The sequence below is a fragment of the Microcebus murinus genome, chromosome 1 (assembly GCF_040939455.1).
Source record: "Microcebus murinus isolate Inina chromosome 1, M.murinus_Inina_mat1.0, whole genome shotgun sequence".
Lineage (NCBI taxonomy): Eukaryota > Metazoa > Chordata > Mammalia > Primates > Cheirogaleidae > Microcebus > Microcebus murinus.
This window is the reverse complement of record NC_134104.1, coordinates 47307821-47318341: the sequence shown is the minus strand read 5'-3', so window position 1 is coordinate 47318341 and position 10521 is coordinate 47307821.

Here is a 10521-nt window from a genome sequence, read left to right as displayed (position 1 = left end):
TTAACTTTTCTATACTAAGACAAGCATGGATTTCCTTCCTAGTTGTGGAACTGCCTGCCATCCAAGAGTATCATGCCAATCCTGAGAATGTGATTTCATGAACATCCCAAGTTGGTGGCAGTACCCTGTCTAGTTTCTAGAGGGGAATTGCATAATCGGCCTTAACCGATATCTCTTGGGGAAGATGATTTAAATTAAAGCTTATTTTATCTACCTTTTAAGGAGGTTGTTTTTTTTTTTTTTTTTACTGATTTGTTTGAGCTCTTTGTAGATTCTAGATATTAGCCCTTTCGCAAATGTATAGTTTGCAAATATTTCCTCCCATTCTGTAGGTTGTCTATTTGCTCTGTTGGTTATTTCCTTAGCTGTGCAGAAGCTTTTTAATTTAATCAGATCCCATTTATTTATTTTTGTTGTTGCTGTCATTGACTTTAGAGTCTTAGTCATAAAGTCTTTGCCTGGGCCAGTATCTAGAAGCATTTTTCCTACATTTTCTTCTAGAATTCTTATGGTTTCATGCCTTACTTTTTTTTCTTTTAAAGATACTTTATTTTCAGGGGGGGGGCAGTGTTTTTATTTTTATATTTTTTAATTTCAGAATATTATGTGGGCACAAATGCTTTGGTTACATAAATTGCCCTTATACTGTTTGAGTCAAGCCACAAGTGTGCTCATCCCCCAGATAGCATGCATTGCACCTACTAGATGCATTTAAGTCTTTTATTCATCTTGAATTAATTTTTGTGAGTGGTGAGAGATATGGACTCTGTTTCATTCTTCTGCATGTGGCTATCCAATTTTCCCAGCACCACTTATCCATAGAAATTTTATTCTTTATAGACATCATGGAAACAAACAGATGTTCTGATTAATTTCCTTTTTATGTTTCCCTTTTTGAAGTACATTTATGGCCACATAGTATGTTCAGAGAAAGAATGAAACAACTTATTTCCCTTGTTGAAAAACTTGATAATTTTTGTGCGCCGATATGAACAGCAAAACCAAAGGAAGAAAAAGAGAGCAGCAGGATAGAGTAAGCATGCGAATGAGAGAAATGTTAAATATGCAAAAATAATTGAATACATCTTGAAAACCAGGCAACATCATAAAAACTGAAACATTCCTATTGCTACATTAACATTACCAATAAACTGAAACTAGTCGGATAGCTATATTCTCTGAATGTCAGTCCTCTTCATTCAAGCATGAAGACAAACTCACTGACAACCTAGAAAAATCAACATCCCTGACATGTCCTTGGGCTGCCTGTTACAGGTACACATTGCCTCAAACTTCCTCATTCAATTAACAAAGTAATTATTCTTCTTTCTAAGCTCCCACCCACTAAATTACTCTGAGAAATGCTTTCCAAATGATAGCAACATTGAGAACAGGAAACTAGAATCCATATAGAGCCTTAGGTTGCCAATGGTTCAAGCAGTTCCTATTTCTAGACTCATTCATTCTTTTGTTTTTTCATTTAACAAATATATATATATATATATATATATATATATATATATATATATATATATATATAGTGCCCCTACCTTGTGCCAAGTACTGTGCTGTGTGGGTCCTTCCCTAGCTAGCTCCACTACAGTCCATCCATTCTTCTGAAAATTGTTCCTCACATTGCCCTTCAGAGGACCACCTTCAACATCACACCTTTCTGGAGAAGGAGACAGAGAGCTTACTACTCGACTTACAAAGCCCAATGGTTTTGGTGCTGAGGCCTGGTTTACAAACCCAGGGCTGGAAGGCTGGCTTGGGCAGAGGGAGTATCTCAGCTTAAGGCTCAGGGACTAACTCATCAGGTCATCAGGAGCTCTCCTTCCAGAAGGCTCTGTTCATTCACATCTGCAGATGTAAGTATAAATATTGCTTATGTCCATTTATAAAATTTTCTCAAAGCAATTTGATAGTGAAAGAGAACCTGGCACATCAATAACTGGACTCCATATTTACAAGGATCTATAGAAAGATAAGTACACAAAATCTAGAGAATGTGCTTGGCTTCTCCTTCCCGTGAATATTTGGAGTTTATATTTTCATTTTATTCAAGTTATGGGGGAAGTGTATTTGTTTTCTCTCAATGTCATAAAAGCGGTTTATCTACAAGAAATCCTACAAAATTCAGGTTAGGATCCCTGCCTAATGAATCGACCCAGATGGTAAGCAAAACTTCTACCATAAGACTTTTGCTTCTAGTAATAATAGTGCAAAACTATGACTTCATCAATATTTTATTATTCATGGGTTTGGTTTGGGTGTTGGAGGGTTTTTTTGTTTTTTGTTTTTTTAATATGGTAAAGTTACAATTAGCATAAGTAAATCTAGAAGTAAAGTTTGTCTTGTTCTTATGGAAATGGGCCAGAGTGAAGAAACAATGAATCCAAAGCCCCAGCAAATTTGAGATTAACTGCAAGGACATAGTGCTTCTCCTAGAGGAGCGTCTCCCGGACATGATGCAATGAATGTTACTGAGGTACTCCCTCTTTCACTGAGAAATTAGGAGGTATTCAAGTTCAGATTCAGATAGAAACAGGAGGCCAAACCCATCGCCCTCCAGCCCAAGCCCTGCAGGTGTCTTGGGCTCTTTGCTTGTTTGGGGGTCTCAACAACTCCCTAGTTGAATCAAGCTAGATGGTAAGCAAACTTCTACCGTAAGACTTTTCCTTCTAGTAATAAAGGTGCAGAACCATGACTAAGGGAGTTGTTGAGACCCCCAAACGAGGGTCCCAAGACCCTTCCCCCAAACAAGGGAGCAGAATTTGCTTGGTGCACAGCAGTGGTAGATCAAGCCAATCAAAAAACAGCTGATGCACACACAATAGATTACCTAAATGTCAGGAGGACCTCTAGGTGTCAGAAGTAGCTGGTTCTCTGAGGGCTTGCAAAGATATTTTCATTTAATTTTTTATTCATTCAAAAAATATTTATTTAATATTGTCTGTGTGCCTGGTACTACCCTTTCTAGCTATACAGCAATGAATAAGTCCTTTCCTTCATGAAGCTTACAATCTAATGGGGAAAATGAGGAAGGAGAAGAAAAAGGAAGAAAGAAACAATGGCTACTGGCAAGAGATTCCAAGGTAGGCCACCAAAAAGTGCTCTTCATTCCAGAAGATTCCATCCCACCATGCTCCAGTTTCTAGTTTTCAGAAAGGCTATGTAATTGGTGGAAGGATCAAACTGGGTTTTGAGACAAAAGGCTATTTTCCTGCAGCATTCCAAAATTCAGGTTACCATTTGGGAGCACTCCTGTGAAACATCAGTATTCATTTCTGGGCTTGCAGGGTTATTTGCACGTCTCCATTACCCAGTTTCCTACAAATAGCAGTGAACATAGTGGAAATTGCACGAGCTTTAGAGCCACACCCACTGAAGCCTTTGCAAATTGGGTGACCTGGAACATGTTACTTAGTCTGAGTTTAGTCATATGTAAAATGTGGAAAATACCTACCTTATTATCTGAAGATAAAATAAAATAATTTACAAAAAGTTCCTACTAGAATGGCCGTTGGGAAGTGCTTTGTATATATTGCTATAGCTATTGTTAGGGCTTATCATTTCCTCCTTAACCTGCCAAATTCCTTGCAGAGCAATACCAAGACATGCATGTGGGGCTGTCCTGGCCCCAGGGAAGTGATAACAAGTTACAGAAACTACCTTGCTCCAGCCACTGGAATCCATGAGGCTGGTGTATTCAGATATACCCACAGAAAATCTATATAAAATTTAATGACAAACAAAAAAAAAAAAAAGAAAAACAAAAAAAAATTTAATGACTGCCCAATATTGTAAAATATTGCAAGCTCCTTCCCAAATTGAGAAGTTAGCACCAGAAGTTCATTTGTAAGCCCTCCCCTATGGACATTGTATTTGTAAACATATTGTATGCCTCCTCAAAATGTTGCAACATTCTTGGCAGGCATGGTTGCTGTATTTGTCAGGGTTCTCCAGGTAGACAGAACCAATAAGACATAGATCGATAGATATATATGAATGCAGATATATGAGAGGGGATTTTTTAGGGGAATTGGCTCACACAATTATTATGAAGGCTGAGAAGTCCCACAACAGACTGTCTGTAACCTGGAGAACCGGAGAAGCTGATAGAGTGGTTCAGTCCAAGTTGGAAGGCCTAAGAACCCAGGAAAACTGATGGTATAACTTTCAGTTGGAGGCTGAAGGCCCAAGAGCCCCAGGACATTGGTTCAAGTCCCAGAATCCAAAGGTGAAGGAAGCTGGCATGCTAATGTCTAAGGGCAGGAAGAGAAGGGTGTCCTGCTGTGGTTGAGAGAGAGAGAGTTTTCATTTTCCATTCTTCTGCCTTTTTGTTCCATCTGGGTCCCCAGTCAATTGGAGGGCACCCACCCATATTGACAGCAGATCTTCCCTACTCAGTCCACTGACTTACACACCAATCTCCTCTGAAAACACTCTCATAGACATACCTGGAGACAATGCTTCACAGCCATCCAGGCACCCCTCAATCCAGTCAAGATGACACTTACAATTAACCATCGCAGCTGGGGTTAATCTGAAAGTGCCACAACCAGTCGCCCCAAAGAGTCCCCTGTTGCTCAGCCAGTATCCAAGGTATGCCATGGACAGACAGCTCCCCACACTGCACAGGCATCTGGTGTGGGCACGAGGTGGGTGTTAATCTTATCTTGGCTACAAAACTAAACATGTAGAAGTGGAAAGTAAGTAACAAGAGAAAGAGAGTGAACGAAAGTTTGCCAAGGCCTTGGCAGGACCTAGGCTGCTTCCACAGATGCTTCCATCACCAGGCCCTAATACTAAAGGACATTTGAATGGCTGCTGGGAGACACAGAGAGCAAGTTGCCTTTCTAGACACACATCAAAAAGGTGGGGTAGGGGGAGGCTTATAGTTCTGTTGAGGATAAAATAAACAAGTAAAGAAGCAAGGAGGAGGCAAAAAGGCAGGTTAGATAAGACTCACTTAAATCAAGGGGTTGAAGAGGATATTCACCCCAAAATGCTTAGAGGAAGCTCCGGCTTCCAGGGAGGCAAGAAGAATTACTAGATGAGACTACTCAGAGACAGGGAGGTAAAGAGACCACAGGCATTTTCGATTTTTGTAAGAAAATGTGCAAATTGCCTGAATCACAGCAAAACCATCTTTCATGCCTTTGTAGAAATATACAGGTGAGAATGTGGTCCAGAAATCTAAAATCCTGTCCATAGAACTGAGATTCAGGGAAGAAGGAAGTTCTCTCTTCTCCAAGACAAAGCTTCCAAGCTCAGTCAGCCACAGGTACCTAAGCATTCTTACTACCAGGTTAAGGAAGATGAGCAGAACAGACTGATAATTACAGCTCATCAGAGGGAAGCAGGAAAATGATGTCCGGAGAGTTAGTCCCCTACACCCTGGCTTGAGGTGGTGCAAGGGAGACAAGCAGCCTGATTTCTTTCCTCCTCTAGCTGGATGGGTTCACAGCAGCTGTTGGAGTTTAGAGAGAAAGAAGGCTACTAATGTGGGAACTGTTGGTGGCTCATGGGATGGTACTGACGGTTCTAGGACAGGCCCGCTGTGGCATTCAGATATGCCTGGTTATGTTTAGGAAATTGAAGAACAAGTTGCCTGAAGGCTCATTTCTTATGTGCCTGAGAAGCCTTTAAGGAGAAAACTCAAGTTTGAGAAGGAGCCATGCATAACAAGCTTCACTAATAACAAAGACTTGATTTTAGGAGGTGATGGACAGCAGACTAGGAGCCCAGAACAGGGGATGTCACTCTGATAGGTGGCCCTTTGGATTCATATGTGAGTCCCAGAGAGAGGAGGGAAGAGGCTGTAAATAAAAATCTGGAAAAGGGTCTTAAAAATCAGAAAGACCTCAGTATAGCTTTGAGGACTTACCCTCAGAGTGTAGCACAGCAGAGAAATGGAGTTTTCCCCTTTGCTTCAACCCACTCACTGCAGTGGCTTCTCAAGGACTCCAGGACCTGTCAGTGCTTGAAGGACATGGAAGGACCCAGCAGTGGTGCTCCGTGATAGGTATGTGGTTTGTGAGCACATGTCACACAATCCCTGGCAGTAAAAAATATTCAGGGGCACTTTATAAGGAACTGAGGTTCTGTGAGGGGGGAGCAGGGAGATGAGGGGCAGAGTCAGTGTAATTGGTGTTGTTCCTGTTATAATGAGACAATATCGTGTTTTTGTTAATCATGTGGGCTTGAGAATCAAATGGCCTGTGTTCAGATTCAGGTTCTACACTAACTGGCTGTGCGACCTTGTATAAATAATTTACTAATGTCTCTGGATCTCAGTTTTCACATCTGTAAAATGGGGATATTTGCTAGACTTAACTCAGAGCTAAAAATAAAATCCAACTATTAATATATAATTATGATGCATACATGTGCCAGCTAAGCTATATAACAGAAAGATTAAAAATCTTCAAAGATATTGGGCAGGGGGGTGGGTATATACATACATAATGAGTGAGATGTGCACCGTCTAGGGGATGGTCATGCTGGAGACTCAGACTTGGGGGGGGGAGGGGGAAAGGGCATTTATTGAAACCTTAAAATCTATACCCCCATCATATGCCGAAATAAAAAAAAAATCCTCAAAGAGAGGTAGAGTCCTGTTTTGATGTGCCCTCTGGCTGGTGAGGATGATATTTAGAAAATTAATTGATATTAACATTAGTCTCTTTATACTCTCAGTGCACAATTGTGACAGAGCTATGCATACAGCTGATCTCTCCCACACGCCTCATGTACAGAGGCCTATCAGAAGGTGAGATGAGAGTAAAGAAGTAAAGAAACCAACTGCAATTCTGTGTCCCTGCCTCAGTAACACCCTATGAAACCAACTCATTGAACTTACTTAAATATGGAACTTTAGGGAATAAAAGGCAAGCTGAAAGAAGTAATTAGATGACAGCTGGAGGAGGAGAAAGAGGAGAAAGAAGAAGAAAGAAGAAGGAGAAAGAGAAGAAGAAAGAAGAAGAAGAAGAAAGAAGAAGAAGAAGGAGGAGGAGGAGGAGGGAGAAGGAGAATGAGGAGAAGGAGAAGAAGAAGAAGGAAGAAAGGGAGAAGAAGAAGAAGTTAGAAAGGGAGAAGAAGAAGAAGAAGTTAGCATGGGTGTTTATCAGAGGAATCAAACATCTTCCTGTATCTTAAATACACTGTATCATTTAGGAATGGTTCAGTAATTGTTAATGGAAGTCGCTCTACAAAGTAAATATAGAATAATTGAATGATGCATCTAGGTTACCACACAAGCAATTTGTCTACAGTGATCAACACAAATTGGACATTGTGGATTGATAAAGTTGGGTTACAGTTTGGCAAGCATAAAATGATATTCTTTTAAACCTAAAGTAGGCAATATTCTTTAAATTTTTAAAGAAAGAAACCCTTGAAAACATGAAGCTTAATTTGTCTCACTTTGGGAAGATGAGATAGTTCAGGCTCGGGGACATGGAAGAGATGGGATAATGGGGAGATACAAATTCTCACTGCATTTTATTTTATTTTATTTTATTTTATTTTATTTTATTTTATTTTATTTTATTTTTTTGAGACAGAGTCTCACTCTGTTGCCCAGGCTAGAGTGAGTGCTGTGGCGTCAGCCTAGCTCACAGCAACCTCAAACTCCTGGGCTCAAGCGATCCTCCTGCCTCAGCCTCCCGAGTAGCTGGGACTACAGGCATGCGCCACCATGCCCAGCTCATTTTTTCCATATATATTAGTTGCCAATTAATTTCTTTCTATTTATAGTAGAGATGGGGTCTTGCTCTTGCTCAGGCTGGTTTGGAACTCCTGACCTCGAGCAATCCGCCTGCCTCGGCCTCCCAGAGTGCTAGGATTACAGGCGTGAGCCACCGCGCCCAGCCTCTCACTGCATTTTAATGTAGAGTGAGTTTCATGTGCATTGCACAGTGGATCTGAATTCAAAATTCAAATCAAATGCTGTCAGAAAGTGATTGGGAAGAGATTTCCAACTAAACACTGAATAATCAAATCAGACCCTCTCTCGGCCTGTCCATTCAGCCAGCCTTACTAGACTTCCATCCTCTCAACCTCTCCACAAGGTATATGGGGGAACAAAGACCACCTCATTCCTACTACTACCCCCAGATGGATACTGCTACAAGTTTGCTTGTCCCTAGTGACAGCTCCATTCCCTCAGACTCAGACCTGAAGCCTGAGTCATCTTTCAACTCCTCCCTCTGCCTTCTCTTCTTCACCTTCTTCTCATACATCCATCAGTAGCCTAATCCTTCTGTCCCAGCTATGTTTCTTACATGAATCTCCTTTGAATCTTATAATCTTTCACCCAGATCATTATAATGCTCACCCGAGTGTACCTGGCTCCTAGTCCATCCTCCCCATAACTCTTGTTACGCATTGCAAACACACTGATCTAAAACGCCAGCTTTTCAAAGAAGCAGGTGAATTTCCTTACCATCATATAGCAGAAAGTGTAGCAGGTACTGATTGATTTAAAAATTAAAATCGATTTGCTCACTGTGACCCTGAAAGAACTACAAATAGTGCATCTCTCTTAACACCTAGTCTTAATCTTCCCCAGTTCAGTGTTTTTCATGTTCCTGCTTCTCTTTGGATAACCTTATGAAATCCCAACGAGGAGCCAACTCAAGATGAGTAATGGTGTGGTGACACCCACAAGAACAAGATGTCTCTGAGTGAAGGGAAACAGTATGCTCCAAAAACAGGAAACCAGAGGCAGGAATCACCAGGAGAGCCAAAGGCAGTCTTGAAGCAGCACATCTGGCAACTACCAAAAAATGTCCTCAAGTTGTGACCGAATTAAAATAGCGACTGTCTTCTGAGTAGACTCCAATGTCTAAAATATGCTGTCTTCTCTGAGCTCCTTAAACAAGGTCACCTTTTGAAATAACCCTTCCTTTGGGGCAGGAATTTCCTAAGCTTCTATTTTGCTGTGTGAAAGTGGTATCTGCACATTGGGTGGAGGGGGCTCTGCCAATTCACAATTTTTTTCAGCTCTGGGATGTAGTTGTGGCACTTACTGCTAGCTTCCAAATCAATATCCATATTTCTCTTCTCTTTTATTAAAAGAATTAACATTTTAGAGGACTCACTAATGTTTACAGATAAAACTTACATTTCCTGGATTTCCTTATGGATAGCAGTAGCCATGTGACACACAGTTCTGGTTCATAAAATGTAAGCAGAAATCATTGTGTGGGGGCTTCTGGAAAAGCCCTTAAAGGACTCAGCTGGCACATATGTCTTTGTTCTTTCTTCTTTTTCTTTCTCCTGCCTGAAATGCAGGTACAAGGGCTGGAAGCATAGCTACAGCCACCATCTTGCAACCATGAAAGAAAGGCTACAGAATCGTAAAGACCTCACCCCTAACAGCCTCAAGTTGTTGAACCAATGCCAACAACCATCTACCTCTAGGCTTCTTGTCAAAACAGAAAATAAATCAATATTTGATTCATTACTATTATTTGTGTTTACTATTAAGTGTACCTGATTTTTTAAAACTGGCATAATAGCTTAAATGAGAAGACAGATGTAACTAGTAAACTGCCCATGTTCTATGGTATATTATTCCTTTTGTGTACATGGTGTATATGTGATGTGCACAAACATCTATGGATATAATGCATTAACTCTCAGATGATGTTATGATGGACTGAATATTTATGTCCCCCCAGCCAATGTGTGTGTCCCCCACCACCAAATTCATATGTTGGATCCCTACTGGAGCTGGGGCCTTTGGAGATGATCAAGGTTAGATGAGGTCATGAGGGTGGGGCCCTCCTGATAGAATTTGTGCCTTTATAAAAAGAGACACCAGCATCTCTCTTTCTCTTTCTCCATGCACGTGCATGGACAAAGAAGAGGTCGTGTGTGCACAGCAAGATGGCAGCCACCTAGAAACCAAGAGAAGAGTCCTCAAGGTAAGATTTCCCTTGCCAATGCCTTGATCTTGGACTTGCCAGCCTCTAGTACTAGGAGAAATAAATTTCTGTAAGCCACCCAGTCTATAGTATTTTGTTATGGCAGGCCTAACTGACTAAGCAGATGATTTCTGTATCCCAAAGAGGATCATTTACACAAATTTTTTGGTTTCCCAATGCATATAAAAGTTATGTTTACACTATACTGTAGTATTAAGTGTGCAATAGCATTATGTCTAAAAAATGTATATACCTTAATTAAAATTACATTATTGCTAAAAAGTTGACACAAAGACACAAAGTGAGCACATCTTGTTGGAAAAAAATGGTATCAATAGATTTGCTTAATGTAGGGTTGCCACGAACTTCGAATTGTAAAAAATGCAGTATATATGAAGTACAGTAAAGCAAAGTGCAGTATAAAAAGGTAGGGCTGTATATCTTTTCCAAACTCAAAATTTTTAGGATGATAACAAGCTCTATCACCTGGAACTCTTCTACCCTAAAATTATTGTCAAAATTCAGATTTGGCAAACCCTTAATGATAGCCTAAGATCACAAAGCTGGAAAAGGTCTTTGAAAATCT